This window comes from Magallana gigas, chromosome 2 (genome assembly GCF_963853765.1).
Source record: "Magallana gigas chromosome 2, xbMagGiga1.1, whole genome shotgun sequence".
Lineage (NCBI taxonomy): Eukaryota > Metazoa > Mollusca > Bivalvia > Ostreida > Ostreidae > Magallana > Magallana gigas.
The window spans coordinates 13851628-13874203 of NC_088854.1; the positions used below are offsets into that span (position 1 = coordinate 13851628).

The following is a 22576-nucleotide window of genomic DNA, read 5'->3' on the forward strand; positions in this document are numbered from 1 at the left end:
GCCCATTTATGGCGCAATTAGGGTTTTTTAGGGGCCAAAGTACTTAAACTTTGACACTATATATCTAGAGAAGGAGACATATTTTCTAAAGTATTGTAGAAGAGAAAATGTCTGTATTCATGATTATAATCAATTCCACTTATCAAAACACCCATGTCTGTCCCCATTTAGGGTCTACAGGGCTGGCCCCTAAAATATTTAATCATTTGTATCTCAAAAATGAACAAAAATTTTAGATAGGTGTATGATCAAAAAATGTTAGTATTCTTGAGACCTTTCGAATGAACTCAAGAAAAAGGGGCTGGCCCCTAAGATCAGGGGCCAAGACACTCGTAAAGTCTCTTACAAATAACTTGAAAACGATCAAGATTTTGTACTGCATTATAGAAGCAAAGTTGTTCATCGTAACAATATCAGTTTGTAAAAGTCATTGCCACTCCCATTGATGACATAATTAGGGATTTTAGGGAACTAAAATCTTAAATCTTTTATGTGCTGTAGGTATAAAAACCAAAACACTTTGTTTAGCATTGAAATGATATTGACAATCATATGCCTTATATGAAAGGGAGGGGTTGAGCGGAAATTTTGAAATTTCATTTATATTTTTTAATCGTACACACTGTATCGTTTAAAAATTGAACGGAAGACCTACTCGTTACTCGTAACGAGATCGTATCTAGTTTTTTCACTAATTGTTCAACTAGAATTAGATCAAAGGGATTAATTATCAAGTACTTTTGACACACTTACTGTTGTCAACAGTTCTTAAATATATATAAAAAAAAAATGACTGCAATAGACATTTACAGTAATAAGACTTTCGGGTAAAAATATACTTGATTTTTCCTTAAAAAAAACAAGAATGAGAGAAGTTGTAATTGATAACATCTTGAAATGAAAACAAAAGATGAGAAATAAAGAATAATTCTTATTTCCTTTCGTTTGTAAAGTGTTTAAAACATATGAGCAATAAGAAGCGTTAAAATGACGTTGCGAAAAGTTTGCGGTTGCGCTGGGTCACTGGACGAAGGCACGTTGGTCAGCTTGCCAGATATGATCTATTTAGGCCAGGGACGAGAAACTTTTCACATTGGTAATCTCTATCCTGATTTACGTTTTGGTGAAATTTCAAGAGTTAATCTTTTTTACCAAAAGAATACGAGAAAATGTCTCAATAATTTCCGAACAACCCTCGTAAATTGTTAAAATGTTTATACATACTGAAATTTCTAGACATTAACTCGCATGATAAATGATGTAAGATTTTATGCTTTTGATAGGAGTCTAAATAGATTTTTTTGTAATCTGTGATCTTTATTCCATTGATTTTTGGGTTTTTAGATTACATACTGGTAGATGAACAGAATGCTTTGTGTGTCAGGAAGTGTTCAGAGAACTACTACCCTGTCAACAACACCTGTGTCCCCTGTGATGGGGCATGTCCAAAGTGTAAGTCAGCATGAGCTAGGTACCATGTGAATCAGCCAAGATGCATTGATGCTATCTTCACTGTTCTGCATCTCTCTATAGAGAATGTTACACTCACATCATGGAGATGTCGCCAAGTGCTGACAAAGGTCTCCAGACTTAGGGATGAGAGCCAGTTTAAGCTCAGTATTTGAGCAGTGAATTTCCATACTGTGCCAACACCTCCTGGGATTTATCTCTTCGTCTACCATTTTTGAAAAAAGATTCACGACTTTAACTTCTCATGCCAATTTTTACAACCAATGGCTTTATAAAAAAACATTTATTTTGTAGCCTTTATGAACTTTACTCTCGCACGCATATTTCAAAGTCTGTCAAAATAGGACTGGCAAATTAGATATATTCCCTTGTGAAACAAATTTAACTTTGCATAGAGCTTTAACATAAGATTTTTCTCGCAATCATTTTTTCTTTTATGAAGTTAATGTACATGTTTGTGTTGCAGTAGGTTTTACATGTACCTATTGCTACCAATTACTGTCATCTTCAACCTGGAATTGATTTTCTTTGACAGGGTGCAGTGGATTAAAGCAGGATGAATTTTTGTCCAGCAGAAATATTGATCAGTTTGAAAACTGCACTGTCATTGATGGGAATCTGAAAATTATACAAACAACATTTGATGGGTTAGTAGAAATTACAGTATACAATTAAAGTGTACCACTGAGGGAGTCGGCAAAATTCAAGTTCCCTGAGAGTAAGTCTATTTCCCGGGGCTTCCCGTTGGCAAATAGACTTGCTTGAGAAGAACTGGAATCTTTCTGACTCCCTCAATGGTGTACTTTAAATGCTTTATTAGCGATACAAAAATCAATCGGAAAAAGTTCAAATTTATGTAATTCTTTGTGTATCCAACAAGTTATTACGTCAAAATAAATAAAATTAAATTGCATGTGCATCATATTGTGACGTAGGCAAGTTATATTATATGATTAGGATGAATAAGTATAGCCAGTCAAAAAAGGACATTGCAACTAGAATCAAATTATATGATTATGAATATTCAAGATTTTATTCGGAATATTTCATAGCGTATCCTCTGTTAACAGAAATTACAAAGTGTTCCAAATAGGTGTATCAGGTAGTTTTCCAACTGACACACCATTTTGCAGGGAATAGAGAGGTTGAGATTTAAAACATGCACGAGTGCGCGTACGTGTGTTATCATTACACGTACAGGTACACGTTTTTTTAATTCATCAGTTGAGATTTCATAACTTGTAGGATATAAACGTGTACGTAAATTTCGACAGTTTTTGACATGAATTTACTAAATTAACTTTAAATTAATGGTGAATTTCTTATCAATTTGCATGCAAATGAAGTTTAAAAATCTATGTAATGTATGAGGTATGTAATATATTTACCCATCAATTAGATTATGTTTGTTGTAAAAGTTACAAGTTTGTACTTACGTGTAGACAACAGTCTACAAGTTTAGAAAACGTGTAGAAACATCGTCACAAAACTGATGACGTAATACGCGAAGAATGTAGGTGATTCCCCTAGTACACGTACTCGTACACGTTTGAAATCTCAACCTCTCTAATCAGTCTGTTTTGCAGTAGATCAGGAAATATATCGAATAATTAACTTTTATAAATAGGGGAATAATTATATCAATTGATCCATACAATATAAAACTGAGCTCCTTGAAAACTTGTCATTTTCAAAAATAGTTTTTTAAAGCAAACCTTTTATACATTTATCAACTTTCCACATTTAAGAAATCATGTACAGTAAAAGTTGGTTATAGCGAAATCCTAGGGACCAATGGATTTCCTTCGTTATTTCCGTAATTTGTTATATCTGTATAACGAATAAGTAATAATAACAACGAATTCACTGTATACATATTTTCTTTCACCATACTATAATTTTTACTAATTGAGGCTTGGAATAAAAATACATTTCTTTGATACCTTTAATAATCGGATTGTGAGTCAAATAATTGATAGGAAAATCAATTCATTTAAACTATTTTGTTAAATGGCAATACAAACTTTTTTAAACTATAAAAGAAATTCGTTATAAAAGTGTTAAATTTTATTATTATTCACCTATATGGGATTCAAAATCAGTTCGCTATACCCGTAAATTTGTTATATCAACATTCGTTATAACCGTAAAATTTTACAAAAATTTGATAAAAATTTTCCCGGGGACTAAAAAAATCTTCGCTATATCCAAGAATTCGCTAGCCTATATCTGTGTTTGTACTTAATGAGTTTTACTGTACCTGGTATATATAAATGCAGTGACTACAGTTGTTCATGTCAGAGACATTCATAGAAAGTTCATTCTGATATGACCCATGTTTTTACATGCTATGATAAGACCAAATTGACTTGAATATTGATGAATTAAATAATGAGAATAGATGTTGACTTTACAAAATAGACTTACATTATATTGTTAGATTTTAATTAAAAGCAATGGATGCCTTCGTATTGTAATTTGTCTGACTTTTAAAAGAATTTGTATTGCTTTGCAGAGACAGCTACACAAATCTGGAGGGTCTGAAAAGAGAGCAGTTGAATGTATTTAAAACTGTAAAGGAGATCACGGGGTACCTGATGGTTCAGGGGGGCAATCAGGCCATGTCTGATCTGTCCTTCCTCTCCAACCTTCAAGTTATTCATGGACGCGACCTAGACATGTAAGTGGGACAAAATGGCATCAGATTTTGAAGAAAGTTTTCTGATCAATATTGGTGTCTGTCTGATGAAAATTCCTATTTTATTGACTATAGATGAATAAAAAAAATGTCTGTTTTAATTTAATGAACAAATTAAGACATACTGTTATTTATGAAACAAATATCTGACAAACAGAAAGGGGATAAAGGAGAAAAATTGACTTTTGTCCTTCCCGGAATACAATGTACAATTTTCATAGTAATCTGAAGTATTCAAAACAATTAGTTATCAGATTAATTTGGCATTACTGAAACAATATATAAAAAAAGAAAACATCAAGGAAAAAAATAATAATACATTAATAGATATTAATTTAAATTGTCCTAAAGTGAATTCTGTTTTGATTTAGATTTTACTTTTCAATTAGTTATATACATATCGTTTGTTTACGACCAAAGACTTATACCTTCTCAACAATTACAAGATTAACCTGATCTTTTAAGCCACTATATTTTTTCTAAAGTTCCTCACAATTGTATACAATATTCATATATTGTGTATTTCACACACAAGATGAGAATTGTAACTTTTAATTTTATAGTAATTCATTTAACAATGTTCATTAAAACTTGATTATGAATGAGAGAATGGGAATAAGCAGATAAGCATTCCACTGCTTCCTGCAATTATGAACTTCATGATTTATATGATGATATATCTGTTATCTTACTGATTATTTGATAATGAGAAATCTTTTTTGAATGTGCAGGTCAACGCTCTGGTTCAGGCATCATATTACATTGTATTAATGATTTATAAGCAGTATGATAATTTCTCTCATTATACCCCCGCTCCGAAGGAGAGGGGGTATACTGTTTTACCCTTGTCTGTCTGTCTGTCTGTCTGTCTGTCTGTCTGTCTATCTGTCTGTCTGTCTGTCTGTCCGTCCGTCCGTCCGTAACAAAAATTTCTGTCGCATTTATCTCAGCAACTATTTTTGGCAGATGCTTGAAAATTTTACAGTGTTTGTAAAGGCATGCCATATCGTGGGATATATTTTTGTATGAATCGGACGTCAACTTCCTGTTAAATGACGACTTTGTTTATTTTTAGCCAAAATTTTCAAACAAATTTCCGTCAAAGATTTCTCAGCCACTATTTATCGCAGATGCTTGAAATTTCAACACACTATTTGTTTTGGCATGCCATATTGTGGAATATATTTCTGTACCAATCGGATGCCAGCTTTCTGTTAAATGTCGACTTTGCTTATTTTGCATATTCACATCAGAGCGGGGTATCACTAGTGAGCATTGGCTCACAGATATCTTGTTTGTTCTTTATTTCACAGATAATGTGTTTTTCCTACAGATGCTGTGTTATATAGAATTTTTGTACTATATGCTTTGTTACTTTTATCTACAAGTCATTTGTTCTTTCACAGGACGTCAGGGTATGGCCTTTTGGTTGCTGGTCTATCTAACTTGACAGAAATCAATCTTTTGTTATTAGAAAGATTTGGAGCAGGACATATTGTTATATTTTATAATCCTGAACTTTGTTACGTAGAGGCTGTAATGTTTAAGTCCATAATCACAACTATGATAAGCAAAGTGTAGTAGTCGGGAATAATAAACAACCTGACAAATGTAGTATGTATCATTTTGGGACAAAAAAATCTTGAAGAATGCTAAATGTATAACATGTAGCTATGAAGCATTTCTTTTTGTCACTGCAGAATGATTGTAAACTTCGGCATTTATGCAGTGTGGTAATATGTTTACTTGTTAGGGCTGGGACGATTCTGTACATAGCCGATTCGGTATATATCACGATACATGAGATGCGATACGATACATATCACGATACATTGCAGCAACTAAATGAAAACATGAGTAAGGGTTAAAAATTTATTCAATCTGTCGATGTATTACTGCATGTCCAAAGTTATTTTGATATACCGGTATTTAAAATGAGCGTTGCACAATTTACAAATTACTTTAGTTTCATATACAATACTTTTTCATAAACAAGTAATCCAAAAGTTGTCCACACTCAAGATTTAGCTTCCTATCAGTTTTGACACTTTTTGAGGTTTACCGCCATCTTTGTACTTTCATATTAGGCGCGCAGACTAAAAATAGCCAATATATGAAGCTCGGATATTTTTGGAAAATAAACAAAAGTTCGCTTACTTAGGTATCGTTGTATTAATGGTAAATGTATAGATCCAAATATCATCAAAATAAATACCGTGATGCATCGGTGGATCGTCCTACCCCTATTACTACACCTAATTAATGGAAAACAGATGTTGATTACTAAGAAATTATATTTACATACATACAAGAATTCTGCCGTGATTTTCATGTGGACTAAGATCTATTCATGTATGGGTAGAGCAGATCTCCTGGCGGATACATGTATAGAGAATGAGACGTTTGCTTATTGTGATACATTACACGAAGAAGGTTCACAAAGAACTTCATTACACATTCCGTAACAGACTGCATGACAACGCAGAGTGCATGCTGGTCCTGTCATGACTTTCATTGGCTCAACTCATTCAAATTGCTGAAAATGAAGGGTCTTTTCAAAGTGCTTCATCTTGTGGGCCTTCTTCAGAATGCATGATTGACGTGCTTTTTTTTCTATTTTTAGAGCATCGAATGCATTTAGTGCGTTTATGACTAATCTTAATTCACTGGAGTTGATATCGCTAAGAAGTATAAAAAATGGAAAAGTAAGCCTGTTTGGGAATAAGGCGCTGTGTTTTATAGAAGGCACTGATTTTACCCAACTCCTTACTGTCCAAAAAAACCAAGATCCAGGGTTCAAAATCAAAGATTATGTACAGAGCAGGGACAATCGGCCCCCTGAAGATTGCAGTATGTAGTGTTCTTTGATGATTATTTTTTTCACACTTTTTTATGTGCACATGTTCATCTTGTTTGAGAATTTGTCAGATTGAGTGATCATAAATTTACGCATTCCTCAATCATGCAGTAAAATATTGCATACTTATAAAGGTATTGAAATGCTTCTTGGAAGAAAAAAAGTGTTAATTACACTGTTTTGTAAATAAAGCATGTTTAAGAAAAAGAAAAAAATAGGTGAAAAAGAATGCATTTGAAATCTGGAACACTTTAGAAATTGTATATGAAAAAAAGACCTTTTTTCTAGGCTCAATTTTGAATTCAAGTTTTGGAATTTTGTAGACTTAGGTCAGTTAGGAAATTTGAAATGGACATATGGGTTGATCTATCCTTTCACAATGTTCATTTTGCCATTACAATCATCTGGCTGGTTATCAGAGCTTTTGTTTGGCTGTGATTTTGTGAGGGACAGGGTTTGTTTGCATGATTTTCCATGTGGTATGTGGTCATTGATCGCTCATCGTAAAGTTTGACTGGTAAAACAAAATGAAAGGAGTACTGCTGGGTCACTGTCTCCTTATACCTCTCCCCACAACATTGTCAAATTCTTTCATATGCCTAAATGTAAGTCACTGTTTTATTTTTAACAATTTGTCCTAATAGTAAGCCAATTAAAAATCGTACCAGCAGTACAGGGTTAATTAAGGCACAAATTTAGGGTCTTATATGCAGTATTAACATGTCCTCTAAATGACAAAGTAAAAATGTTCCAATTTATCCCTGTTCAGTGTTTTTACTGAATTAGATGAGAGATAAATAGGCCGCTGTACATATAATTTAAATGATATACAGATGAGAATTTGATGATTGATAAATTTTATAACTCTAGTAATAAATTACAGCTAATGATTGATTCCGTAGAATTCTTTTAGTAATATAACCAACAGATATAGTTTTGACATTAATAAATGGTTTGTTTAGCATGATTTCTGACAAGGCACATTGCTAATGGTTCATGTTAATTATATATCAATTTTAAAAAATCAGATTCTGTGTATTTTAAAGAAAATAATGCCAACTGTATAGGAATTAGCAAATTTTTTTTGAGAAGCTGTTCTTAAAAAAAGTAAATGCAGATTACACATGTGTGTAAATTAAGTGTCCAAGATTAAAAACCATTTAGCTGTTCAGTTGATAGTACTTTTTTGTATGTGACCATGTGTATGTAACCATGTCCTCTGTTCTTGTTGATGTCCACACTGTGTGTTCATTGTCATTTTGTGGGTAACAAAGTGTTGTACATGTCAAATTCCATTTTTGTACCATTAGTCTATTTAAAAATTCTGGGTAAAATAAAATCAATCTATAATTCATCTCAGAGCATGTACATTTTGGGCATGGACTTGAAAATCATGCGTATTGGATCAAAATAATGCTTCTATAAGATGAGTTTGATGCCCTTACAATCCTAGCAGATTTCCCATCTGTCCTGTTATTAATATGAATGCTGCATGACACTAATGCATCTTTTGAAGAAACAAGAAATATATTTATTTAATGTTTTTTTTATAAGATTTGTGATCACTTTAATTCATTTTAGTTTAAATGAAAGAGATCTTTTAATTGAATTTTGAAGTCTTTATAAATAATTTTCATTATTGTTAACAGTTATGAATGTATAAAGTATGACCGCCTCATGAGAAACTTGAATCTAACTAGTTTTTTACATTGGTGCAGAAAGGGATGGAGATGTTTGTCACCAAAGTTGCTCAGACGAAGGCTGCTGGGGAAAAGGTGCCAACAAATGTTTGAATTGTCGTTCCTTCAAGATCGACAACAGTAGCAATATTTGTATAGAAGACTGCACGCGAGCCCCTATGTTATACAATGCAGGAAACAAGCTATGCAAATTCTGTGATGAGGAGTGTTTGGATAGCTGTTATGGAGAGGTATTTTGAATTGATTGTACTTCTCTACTAACTTCTTCAAATCATGTATTTTCATCTTAAGTCCCTGAAAACGCGAAATTTATTTGTAAAAAAAAATCTGTGCTTTTCCAGGCTTCATGATAGTATAAACTCTTATACTATTCAATAATTATGTTGCAAGAACATGTTTAAGTAATTTTGACTCAATTAAAAGAAAAAAAGCATCATGAAAACTTTGAATAAAGTCTAGCAGATATTTTGCTTTAGCTATTGTTTGTTTATATCAGAGATTTGTCATTCTTTCTGTAAATCTTGGTACACAGGGACCTGGGAATTGTACATTGTGTAAACATGTCACCATCAGAGGCCAAGATAATTCCACCACATGTCTGAACCAATGTTCTGAGATGTTCTTTGCCAAAGAGAACAATATCTGTCTTCCCTGCAGTGACAAATGTGCAGAAGGGTATGTGAAGTAAAAAAACAATATTTAGAAATAGAACTTTTCTGTTATGCAATATTTTGGATTTCAATTTAATACTTTATAATTCGTATGTTAATGTTATATAGCTTTCATGTACATGAACAAGTACATTAAAGATAATATCTTAGGTGTTTCGCAAAGTGTAAAACAGATATTGTTCTTTTCTTACATTTAGCTGCACTGGGCCCTCCGATATCGTAGGAATAGGTGGTTGTAACACATGTGACCTTGCAATAGAGACAAAGGATGAACTAAACAAGACCATCTTCAGGTGTTTATCGGATAGTACAGCCAATAGATGTCCATACAACTACTATGTGATGTACATCAGTAAGGAGACTTCAATACACCTTCTTGGTTCGGAAATCTTGATGGGCAGCTCGGTAAGTTGAGGACCATGTAGATCAGGGGAGCTCTGATTCTAGAGATTTCATCATTGTTTTACAGATTGATGACAACTTTGCTTTGTTTTGTAGGCTTGCTTCCCCTGTGATGAGATGTGTGATGGGTGTTTTCAGGGAAGTAATGTTCACTGCATAAAATGTAAATACGTCGAGCAAGACAGTGCCTGCCGATTGTCCTGCTTGAACATGTTTTACCCCGATGAGAATAAGGATTGCCAGCAGTGTCATGAAGAGTGCCAAGGGGGGTGTTACGGTCCCTCCAAAACCCAGTGTAACGCTTGCAACAACTTCAAGGTGTACTTGGATAAAGCATCATGGACTGATAATCACAACAACTGTACTGATCCTGGCGTTAGTTGTAGGCAGTTTAATTGCACCAAGACCTGCCCTTCTGACATGACCTACACGATTAAGGACCCGTTATCTGACGGGGAAACCACCACTCTGTGTGTTGATGAGAGCCACCCAGAGGTGGCAGCCAGATTAGCCCAACAGGCAGACGACAATAAAAAGTAAGTCTGAAGTATATAAGCAAAATTCTACATGTGTTCATAATGAATAGAATATTTATGGTTTTATAATGATGTGAAAATGACATAATCTAATTAAAGCAATATTAGCTGCAATTTTCATGCTGAATTTTTTTTCCCACAAAAATGTTATTTTCTACTAAAATGACCAAAAATATCATGGTTTATAATTTCTGTTAGCCTTATTTTTGTGGAAAAGCTGTTAAGAAGCCTTGATTGAAGCAAAATTGAATTATTGTCGTCCTGTACAAAAATTGAACTGCTATATATTCCTTGGAAGAGAAATCTTTCCTCTGACAAAAACAAATGATTTTTTCAAATTTTATTTACCCTGTATCATAAAAGTTTAATATACCTGCGGACTTATCATACAAGAAGGTTTTTGCAGCAAAATAAAATTCTAAGAAATACAGCTCATATTGCTTTAAAATTAAATGTACGTAAATCCCTTCTTCTATAATACCCTACAAAGAATCCCCGCAGGACTTGCATGTGCAGATTTAAATTTTGCCTGAACTCCGTCAATATTTCTAATATTCTTAAAGGCTGAACTTATCTTATATTCACAAAGTATATTTGCTTTACTGCACACTTCATCACCAATTTCATACAATGATTTAAACCCATTATCAGAGAATAGGTCTTTAACATACAGAATGTTACTTTTAATCCAATTCTTAAAGAACATAGGTTTTCCATCAAATACAAAATGCCTATTATTCCATATAGGCTCTTGTAAAACATCGTTTATATTCATACTTGATATTTCTGTAATTTTTTTACATTGATTAAAATACATAAAAATAAAAAAACAGTTAGGTTTTTAAACATTTCAAAGTTAGCCAACTTAACACAGTTTAATTTCAACATATATTCAAAATCTATGTTGTTACTTTTTAATAGATGATCAAGGTGTTCACCCAAAATACTTCTACCTTTTTTTCTCAAAAATCTTGGAATCTAAGCTGCTTTTAATGCTTGGAATTTAAAAAGAACATCATCAATACCTGTCACTCCTTCTTCTATTTTTCGAATTATTGTTTTTCGTTTAATTCTATCTTTATTATTCCATATGAAGTTGAAAATATGACCATACAGTTTTTTAATTACATCTTCATTTGGTAATGGTAAGATTGATGCTTCGTATATAAATATACTTATACCTAGTGTGTTGACAATTTCAGTTTTACCAGAAATTGTGAGTTTTCTCCTTTTCCAAGATTCACATAGCTTTTTCATGTATCCAATTTTTCTTATAGCATTCATCTTTATTATGTCCAATATATATACCTAAACATTTAATGGATGACGTGTTTATTTTTATTCCAAAAATATCATTTTTACAACTTTTTAAACGACCTGTCAATATGCATTCTGTTTTGTCAATGTTTAGTTTAGACCCTGCATGTTAAGAAAATTCTTTTATAGTCTTTATTGCCTCTTTTAGGGATTCCCTATTTCTTAAAAACAATGTCAGATCATCTGCATGTTGTATATGTTTAAACTCTTTACTATAATTACTTGGTTTTATTCCTAGAATTTGATCATTGTTTTTCACTTTTAAAGCTAGAATATCGGCTACAAATAAGTACAATATTGCCAAAATTGGACATCCTTGTCTTATTCCTCTGGACATATAGCATGTTTTAAAAATCCATCCATTATTTTTTATTTGAAATATTGGGCTATTGTACAGAATCTTCATTCACTTTATAAAATTATTTTTGAATTTGTATTTCTCTAGTGTTTTGAATAAGAAATTGCATTCTATCAAATCAAAAGCCTTTTCAAAATCTAGGAAAAGAAAAATTCCCTCATTATTTGTTTCCTTGCAATAATCTAAAATTATTCTTGCGTTTTCTCCAATATACCTCCCTTTAAGGTACGCCGATTGATTTTCGTTTATTAAGTTATCAATCACTTTTTGAAGTCTTCTTGCAAATACAAAAGCTATAATTTTATAATCTGTATTAGTCAAACTAATTGGTCTGTAATTTTTAATGTTGGTTTGATCGCCTTTTTTAGAAATAAGGGAAATAACTGCCAGTCTCTATGAATAACTCATTTGATCATTTTCAGAAATGCATTTTAGTGTATCTTGAAATAGTTGCTTTAAAGGGACTTGGACACGATTTGACTTAAAATGTTCAAATTTTATTTTTCCATTTTCAATGTTTATAATAATAAATATATAAGTTTTTAATGCTATGTCAAAATTTGAAAGTCAAATATCAAGTTATAAGCAAGATACAGAGTTCATAGTTCTTTGTTTTGTAAACAAAGCTCGAATATTGTTATTTTTACATATGTGTTGTATGGGTGTAAGTTTCAATCCAATGTATCTTTCTTTTGTTGATAATAGTATTTATTAAGATATTGAGTTAGTTTAAGTTGTTTTTGCATGTCATTTTGTCTAAGAAATGGTTATTCTCTACATTACATTTTTTGTAAACAACTATAAGACTCGAGCTTTGTTTACATAACAACCAATTCTTACCCATGTATCTCGCTTGTAACTTGACTTTAACATTTAATATTTTGGTCAATCATTTAAAATGCTCAAGTAAATCATTTTATACATAAAAAATAAAAATATTTTTTTTTATCTCAAATCGTGTCTAAGTCCCTTTAAGTCTTTCCAAAAGCATTGATAAAATTCATTAGTTAGACCACCTAAACCCAGAGATTTGTTAAGTTTTAAATTCATGACAGCCCGCAAAAATTAGCATCATTCTCACTAAGTTCATTATAAATTTCTACAGATGATAAATATTCATCAATGCAATTGTCGGAAACTTTGTTCGAGGAGTATAATTTTTCATAGAAATCGCACATTACGCCCCTAATGTCATTTGTTTTATTAAATGTACAGTTGTCAGTTTTTTAGTTTTTTGATTATACTTTGTTTTTGTCTACTTTTTTCTAAGTTAAAAAAATATTTTGAGGATTTTTCTCCCTCTAACATCCATTTAGACCTTGACCTTACAAATGCTTCTTTACATTTTATATAGTAAATTTTATCCAATTCAGCCTCAAGATTGCGTTTTTTAGTCATATCAATATGCTGAAATTCTAATTTTTTGATGTCGTCTGTTTCTTTTTCCAATAATAATATTCTTTGTTTAATACTTTCTTTTGAGTTTTTTGCAAAGTTTATAGAAAATTCATGAGCTCTTGCTTTGAAAGATTCCCACTTTACCATTGGATTAGTGTTTTCTTTAATCAAAGTTTGAATACCTTTTTGATAATTTTCGTCAGGTAAGTATGAATTGTTAAGCTTCCAATAACTGTTTCCCCTTTTGTTAATATTTGTTTTAAAAGAAGTTTTCAGAAGTCTATGATCAGACATTCTCTTCCCATTAATTGTTCCGGGAATTTTCCGTAATGCAATTTTTTCAAAATCATAAATAAAATTTCTGCTCACAAATGTATAGTCAATTCTGCTACTAGGAACATTATCTGCGTTACACCAAGTATAACCATCCAAATCGGGATATTCTGTATGCCAAATATCATACAATTTTCTACTGAAGAAACAATTTTTTTAGCTTATTTGAACTTTGATCTTGTGGATTATTAGTTTTACAGTTAAAATCACAACACGTTATTATATTATCAAGATCAACTACGCATCTTTTATGTAAAAAACTGTTTAACTTGATAAAAAAAATCATTTCTATATTTTGCAGAGTTTGGTGCTTATACATTTACAAGAGTTAATTCAATGCCGTTAATTTTTACTTTCAAAAACAGTCGTCTACCATCTATAGACCCATGTTTGTCTATTAATTCTACATCTAATTCTTTTTTAAAAAGAATTGATACACCCCTACTAAATTTTGAATCGCTAAAACAATGATACGATTTTCCTAACCATCTAGCATCATATTTTAATACATCTTTTTCTATAAAGTGGGTTTCTTGCACAAAAATTATATCTGTTTGAATATCCTGTAACCATGCATATAATTTAGTTCTTTTTTCGTCAGAGTTCAGGCCTCGGGCATTAACTGTTAAAATTTCAAACTTATCCATTTAAAAATTTTACATGTATGAAATAAGCTATCGCTCTAGATGAAAAAACAGTTCAAATTGAAGTATGTTTAACAATATACAGTCTACAATACGCAGTCCTTAAAATCATGTCCGGGTCGATCACAGACTACAGTGTTTAAGAGTGCGCACTAACCACTATCATAGTCCGTACCAAACGGTTTTTCTCCGAGAGAGGATCCATCGGTGTTTTTGTAGCCCGCATTTTTGCGCCTATTGGTCCGCACAGATTTACGCGGAGACCGAGAGTGGTCTTGCATAGTAGACGGCTGCTTATCAGCTCTTTTGTCGGATTTCCGAATCGAACTCAACATGTCTGAAATATGACGCTGTGAGGCTGCCTGTAGATTCCTAGGAACAGACTTGGATCTCCGTGGTGGCGCCGGCCTTCGCGTACTGACGATCTTACGAAAGATCTGCCCCAGTACATTCTGTCCAGGCCATTTCCTGTGATCGGTAAGTTCTGTTCCGGCTTTGTTTAGACCTGTTCCCCAGAAATCATTATAAACACTCTCAGCAAAGAGTGTTGATTGTTCTTGTTTGTCCAGAATTTCTCGGAAAGCTTCAACTTGATCATACTTTGCATTCACAATTTCTTCCATTAGTTTTTCCTGTTTACCAATACATCATTTATCTGGATTGTTTTACTAATCATTTTTGCGTCTAGAGCAGTTTCTGCTTCCTGTATAGCTGTAGCCTTTGAGAGATCTCCGAGAGATGGCTTTAATATATTGAAAAGCGTGTGCTGCAGAACAAGATGGATTCCAAAGACATGTATGGTACACGGAAAGAAATTCGATAATGGGAAAGAATATGACGTGTTTCTGGTTTTCGACAAAAGCCTTTCACTTCTCTGATCATGGTTCATGTTCTGCTTTAAGGCAAATGCGACACCGCTTTTTTTCACTGCCCTGGGACCGCCAGTGTTCTCCCCAACAGTTTGTACATTTGGGTTTTCGTTTTTTAGATGGCTGGCCTTTATGGTAAATGAGACATTTAATGCTTGCACAAAATGCTGATCGTGGGAGTGATTGGCCATTTTGTAGAGGTTTGGCAAACACAAATCAGTTCCCATTTAGGATGCTTGTCATTTTCTGAGTAGTATAATGTCTAATATTTTCATATTTAATTGGACTTGTAAGGCTAACTTTGAAGCTATCCAGCATTTTGATGATTTCACCATCGTCTACGGACAATGGTACCCCCTTGATTGTGAATCGCAGAACTTCCTCTAAGGACGAGTTTGTTCCCGCAGAGAAGGGATTTGTTTCAAAACATTGATATGTGTATTTCGAAAGTCAAAACCTTCGGTTAGTAGTTTATCTCTACTTTGGGTAGTGTTCACATAAATTCTCCAAATACCTCGGTCTCTTTGAATACACTTGATTTCACTTGTGCAGTTCAAGACGGATTCAAGAAGTTCATAGTCTGTAACAGGGTTTGAACCTTGAACTATATCAGAGTTTCTCAAATAGACTGGTTTTAGCATACCAGTGGCCATTATGTACAGTTATTTACAGAGTATCTATATACACGTACAAAAGCTAACGGTACCTTGTCAAGTTGATAACTGAAGAGTGGTCACTCACCGTGACGGTACTTGAGCAGGTATTCACAGAAGTATACAGGTATATTTACAAATTACGAAAAATCGCAAAAAAACCTCAAGAATCACACTTACTGAGTGTTGCCGATTGTTGGGGATGGAAATTCCAGACAGAGAAAGTCCAATCTAGCCTAGAACTTCACAAAATTGTCAAAATGACGAGAGCCAACTTAAATACAAGCGCCATGGCCCATGTTACGTGACAGCTCACTTGTAAATTTACTTCATTGGTGTAAATTTACTTCATTCCTGTATAGCTGTAGCCTTTGAGAGATCTCCGCAGCGAATGGCTTTAACATATTGAAAAGCAGGTTCTGCGGAGCGATGATGGATTCCAAAAACATGTTTGGTACACGGAAAGAAATTCGATAATGGGTTATCGGCACCGGCAAAGGATATGACGTGTTTCTGGTTTTCGATGGCCCTTGTCACGTGATAGCTCACTTGTAAATTTACTTCATTGGTTTTACTTGCAGGAAGACCAGCATCATCCTGGGCTCTGTTATTGGTGGGGTGGTCCTGCTGGCAGCGGCTCTTGTTCTCTTTGGATATTGCTGGTGTCAGAGAGCAAAGGCTCAGGAGAAAACCGCAATCCTCACAGCCAAGATGACAGGATATGAAGATGAGGTAAAATTTCTGGTTCATTTTTAGCTCTCTGATGAAGTGTTCTCAGAATGCAAAATATTTAATTTAGCCATTTACAGAGCATATATGTCAGTCTGACACATTTAGTTTTTACTGGTAATCTGGTTACAATGTAGAATTATTAACATTGTTTGACATGATTACAGCAACCATTGACTCCAACCAATGCCAAACCAGACATGTCTAGTATCCGCCTTATAAAGCAGTCCGAGCTACAAAGAGGCGGGATTATTGGCTCAGGAGCATTTGGCACTGTGTACAAGGTATAGGGCAAGAACTGTTTGATTTATCATCAAAACTTTGTTGATTTTTCTAGTTACTGAAAATTTCATGATTACCTTAGGTTATAATCACACAGAGAGTTGGGACAATATTTGATCTTGTATGCTTTTATTTGACCTTGTAGGGCTTTTGGATTCCTCAGGATGAGAACGTGAAAATCCCTGTCGCCATTAAAGTTTTGTCAGACAGTACATCACTGTGTCAGAACAAGGAGCTGCTGCAGGAGGCTCGTATGATGGCCTCAGTAAAAAATCCCTGCTGTATCCGTATTCTGGTAGTGTGTATCTATCTGAATAGATAGATTGATGTAATGCATATAACATGTTACTACAGAGTACTCTTGCCCATTGTAGGGTTTCATTTGACTCATGGTTTGTTCCTTTATGTATGAATGTACCCAGTCAAAATAGTTCAAACTTATGTGTATAATTACAGGGCATGGCATATTTAGAGGAGAGGGGCATTGTCCACAGGGACTTGGCAGCCAGAAACGTGCTGGTCCAGAGTCCGGGCCAGATCAAGATCACGGACTTTGGTCTGGCTAAGTTACTGGACATCAACGAGGATGAGTACCATGCAGCAGGAGGGAAGGTAACAGATGAACAAGTTCTTCTCTAAATTACTGACACTGACTAATCACTTACAAATAACTGACATCATTGTCAGAAAAAAAGACAATCTATAGACTTCACTTTTAAAATATCTTTATTCTTTGCAAAATAATTAAAAGAAAGCAGTTTGATGGCAACAAAACCCCTCTCTCTCTCTCTCTGCTTTTCTATGATTTTACGGTTAAATTGAATGAATTGTGACAAAAATTAAGATACCAAATACTTTATTTATCAGATGCCCATTAAGTGGCTGGTCCTAGAATGCATTCAGCAGAGGTTCTTCACACACAAGAGTGATGTCTGGAGTTTTGGGGTAACAGTCTGGGAGCTCTTTACATACGGACAAAGGCCGTATGAGAATGTGAGAGCGAGGGATGTACCCGGTACCTGATTTACTGGAGAAAGGGGAGCGGCTCCCCCAGGCCTCTATCTGTACCATTGATGTCTACATGATTATGATCAAGTGTAAGCGTCCTATATCTACACTTCATTATCATTATTACCATGATTCTGGATTTTCTTTTATGTATATGTTATTCATTATGGTATGCTTAAAGAAATTTCCTACAGCATTTTTTTAGAAGCATGTATTTGACACGCGAATAATTTTGCAGGTTGGATGTTGGATGCGGACAGCCGTCCCTCATTTTTTGAGCTAACTGAAGAGTTTGCCAAAATGGCCCGAGATCCTGGTCGCTACTTGGTTATTTCAGTAAGTATCTCTGTGCAGATGCTGCTTAGCCCATCATTGCAGGAATTTACTTTATAGCGTACATTTTTACGAGTTGATGTATATCAACTCAGTATAGTCACTGCTTAGGGGTTTCCCATCACTGGGTTAAATCACATTTTCGTATTGATTGTCAAACTAATACATCAATTATCAAAATGCAATCATATGAATCATGAAAGGATGACTTCTTTTATCGGAGGTAAAATTTGTTATCAACGTTTTTTAATCAACAGAAAATCATGATTTTCTTTTTGTTAATTGATATCAATCTGCACAAGAATATAGGTTCAAGGAAAATCTTCTGACACATTTCATATACTAAGGATACATCATTGTCGCAATCAATAAATTGTATAAAACATATCAAGTATGTTTCTTCATAACTAAGAACATTTTAACTTACTGATAAAAATGTCGCTATAATTAAATTTGACGTATGTGCATGTAAATGAAACTTCAGTGATACCCGCGCTGTAATCGCATTTATGCAGATAAGCTCAGCTGAATGTTGGACGTTTAACGTTTTCTTACACAAGAGTTGAAATTCAAGAACATAAATGCATTTCATTACTTACGATCACTTTATCAAACATGGAATGATTTTAGTATGACAAAACAAAAAGTTGAAGCACAAAAGTTGAAAATAATAAGGGGGGAGGGGGGGTCTATGTGATCTATCGTCGAGGTGAAGGTCAGTGTGGCCCTGCAACATGCACATCAGGAAAACTGCGCGCCTGTTTATATACGTCATACATTAAAAATAGATTAGCGTGGTAGTTACTGTGTGACAATATATAGTTTTGAGCAGCGTTGATTAAGAAATAATATCATAAACATGATGTTTTTTTACAAATCGGTTTGATAAACAGAGGCAAACTATTTTACCCAGTCTATAGAATGGCAGCTTGTATTTTATAGATAATTGTGTGCATTTTGGACATGAGTATAATTTTGTCATTCTGTTTTTTGCTTTCTGATGTAATGATTTGAATTTTATATTAAAGGGTACCTGCAGCCCAGCCGATGTGAAACATATGTTAAAGAGTTTATTTACCAAAATTTAATGCAAAAACCGCATCGAAATCGGTGCAAAAATAACGGAGTTACGCCTCTTCAAAGTGGCTATTTTTACCTGTTTTGGGAAATCTAATCAAGAGAAAACAGAATTAGGCGATAACGAGGCTTCAGCGGAAGTGACGTCACAAGGTCAACACGAGGGAAATTTCCTTACAAAGCTATACAAATTAAATTCGATTTTTCAGCCAAAATGATTGATATAGGTCTGATGTTTTGACGTATTTTGCTATTTTAAGTATTGTAGATCTAGAAATTTGTATCCGTTATTATTTTATTACAATCAGATTTATTTTTAAAGGATTTTAAAGTTTATTATTCTCGTCGCCTTTTTACCGATGAATACGATATTTTAAAACGCTTACATGGGCAAATTTATGTTCATTATTCATTTTTGATTACATAATATCCTTTCACACACGAGTGATCCGAGATAATGACACAGGTAAACAGGTAAACTAACGAAGCCACTTTTCAGACACACGTGTATCTGGGGTATGTATGCACAAGGTACACGAGTCTGGTGAACAAAGAGAGGGTTTCACACCTCTAGACTGGTAAATTGATTTGTGTATAATAAGCTACTCAATTGTTAAAAGATTAAACAGAAAAATAAATTAGACTGTGTAAAATCAAGCATTCGTCAGCTAAAACATGTGTATAGTCCGTTAATCAGAGATTAAAGAATCGTGCATGATACTATTAAATAGTAAAACTAATGTTCGAAGTAAATGCCTTTATTGTTACTCATCTAATCACTTAAATAATGACCAAATTAACAATTCAGCAATTGAAACCTTTTTTATGTGAATAAGTAATTATTTCGGGTTGATAATTTCTTATTGAATAAAGTGCAACTTTCTTTCAAGCGCTATGGTCAGCATTTAACGCTTTATAACTCCGTATAGCTTTAATTGTAATACTGACAACGATTCATTATGAAATCTAAATAAACTGGAACATTTTGACAAAGGATGTAAATAAATGTAAAAGTAAATTCCATTATCGTACATGTATTTTTAAAAGAATACGAGACAGATTTAATCATGCAGCCATCTTGGACTTTCGCCTTGATCCGTTTATAATCCCGTGTTTGTTTGTTAAAGGCCGGGGTCGACCTAGATTTTCTGCCACCTGGTAGACAATTAAGCCTATAAGGGCAAAAAGGCGGGGCTACCTCCATCACTGTCAGTGATGCTGATAAGAGTAAACATTGCATGCGGCTGAGTCAGCTTTGTTTATACACTGGGGAAAACCCGATCTAAACACAGTGCAAGAAGACTCAATTAGAGTATTTCATATTGCAATTTATTCTGTATATACACATAGGAAACTCTATTTTAGCAGCCTGTAGACTGTAAACTGTTACCTATTATGAATTCTATTTCTTTTTCTAAAAGCAGATTTTACATATCTTTTCCAAATATTTTCCCGAAAAATGAATGTGCATTTTTTGTAGTTTTTCTTTCCTTTAACACTTCGTGGCATTCTGTGATTTGGTTTCCAAATTGAAGTAAATTCTCTTTCAACATTTTCATTCCAGTGACAGACTGCTAAGTTTGTTCTAGCATTATACTGGGCATCTGAAAATGATATTCTTTTATCTTGGTAAACATTTACAACATTATTAAAACTTTCTACGTAAAATGTATCCTTACAAAGTCTGTAATCATGAGGATGCTTAAATATAACAGAATTTTTTATGACACCTAACAACAATTTCTCAGCTCTTGGATCTGTTATAACTTTTCTAGAAATTTCATAATTAGGGTCTTTTTTGCACCTTGATGATCCATGACAAGCTTGATGATTATTTTTGTAATGTTCAACAATGTTGAGAAGAAGAGATTTCAATTTTTCCGGGTCTTCATCACAGTTTCTGATGGCCCAATGGAAATGTGTGGATATTGGTTCAACCTTGTCATCTAATTGGGATGACCAGGTTTTTCCATTTAAATAAGCTGGTCCAGACGAAATTTTTTTCAGAGCTGCTTTCATGGACTTTACAGCATGCCATGTGTCATTTTGGCTCTCTGAGTCGCACTCCTCACGAATAAATTTGTTAATTGACAAATTTCTGTCATGAGCATGGACTCCGATGTTGACCTCTTGATCTTTAAGATGTCGGTATATTTTTTCTGTTCCCAGCTTTTCATGTCTCTGTGATATAACATCATCGGATTTGGTCACATGCTGACATGACAGTACTTTGTGAGACTTTTCTCCAATTGCCACAACACTTGTGTCTTTGGCATTTTTTCTCCATCCATGCCTGGCATCTGACATAATGTTGATGGTTCCAAGTTCTTCATTTTCATAGGCAGCCACTTCCTCTAGTGTTGCTGTATGTGTTGAATCATCATATTCCCTTTGTATATGTTCTTTCATTTCATTGAAAAATTTTTGTCTACTTTGTTTGGAAATCTTTCCAATTCCAGCTCCTTCAGTAAATCGAACATAATGTGATGGCAGCATACCACTACATGTGAATCCATGTTTAACTCTGTTGTTAACTAAGTATTCCTTATTTGGTAAATATGGAGAGGATGACCAAAGAAAGCTGTGATCATTTTGCTCATCACAGAAAAAATGTGTGGTAACAACGTGGCCTTTCTGGTGTATTTTTTTCACTTTCAGGTGTTTTTTACAGCTACTTCCATGGTGCTCAGCCACCTCTACAAGTCGTTTTATAGACTCCTCAGCACAAAGAAAAATTCTTTGATTTACATCTTTTTTCTGTACCTTTATATACGTACTTGGTACACTCGGTTTTTCCTTTTCGGCAAGCTCATTTTCAGACTCCTTTGTCTTGTTAGACCACAGTTGAAACAGAGTTTCAATAACCTGTAAATTTCCGACAGGTTTGTCAAGTTTTGAACTTAGTTCACTCCTGATTCTTTGAAAACTTTCAAGCACATTTCGTTTTTGTCCATCATCTCCTGCAAACTCAATTCTAAAATTGGGATTTCTTTTTCTCTTTTTAACCGGACTTGCCATAATTACAGGATTGTTAAAATGGTACATAGGCTTTTGTTTCATGACTGGAGTATGCTATTTCTGAAGGGGGTTCTGGGTGTTCATAAAATTATTAATTTGAAATTATCATTTGAATAAGAGAAATTTGTAAAAAGTGTTATAAACATGAAAGACAAGTAAAATCCTATTATTTCTGCATTGTGTTGCATCGCTGATAAGTAAAAATTTAACGGTATAAATTATG

At 33.7% G+C, this 22576-nt stretch overlaps 1 pseudogene; it reads left to right on the top strand.

The window, feature by feature from the left end:
* LOC105330801 (epidermal growth factor receptor-like) overlaps positions 1–22576 on the top strand; it is a 67062-nt pseudogene that overhangs the window by 35797 nt on the left and 8689 nt on the right.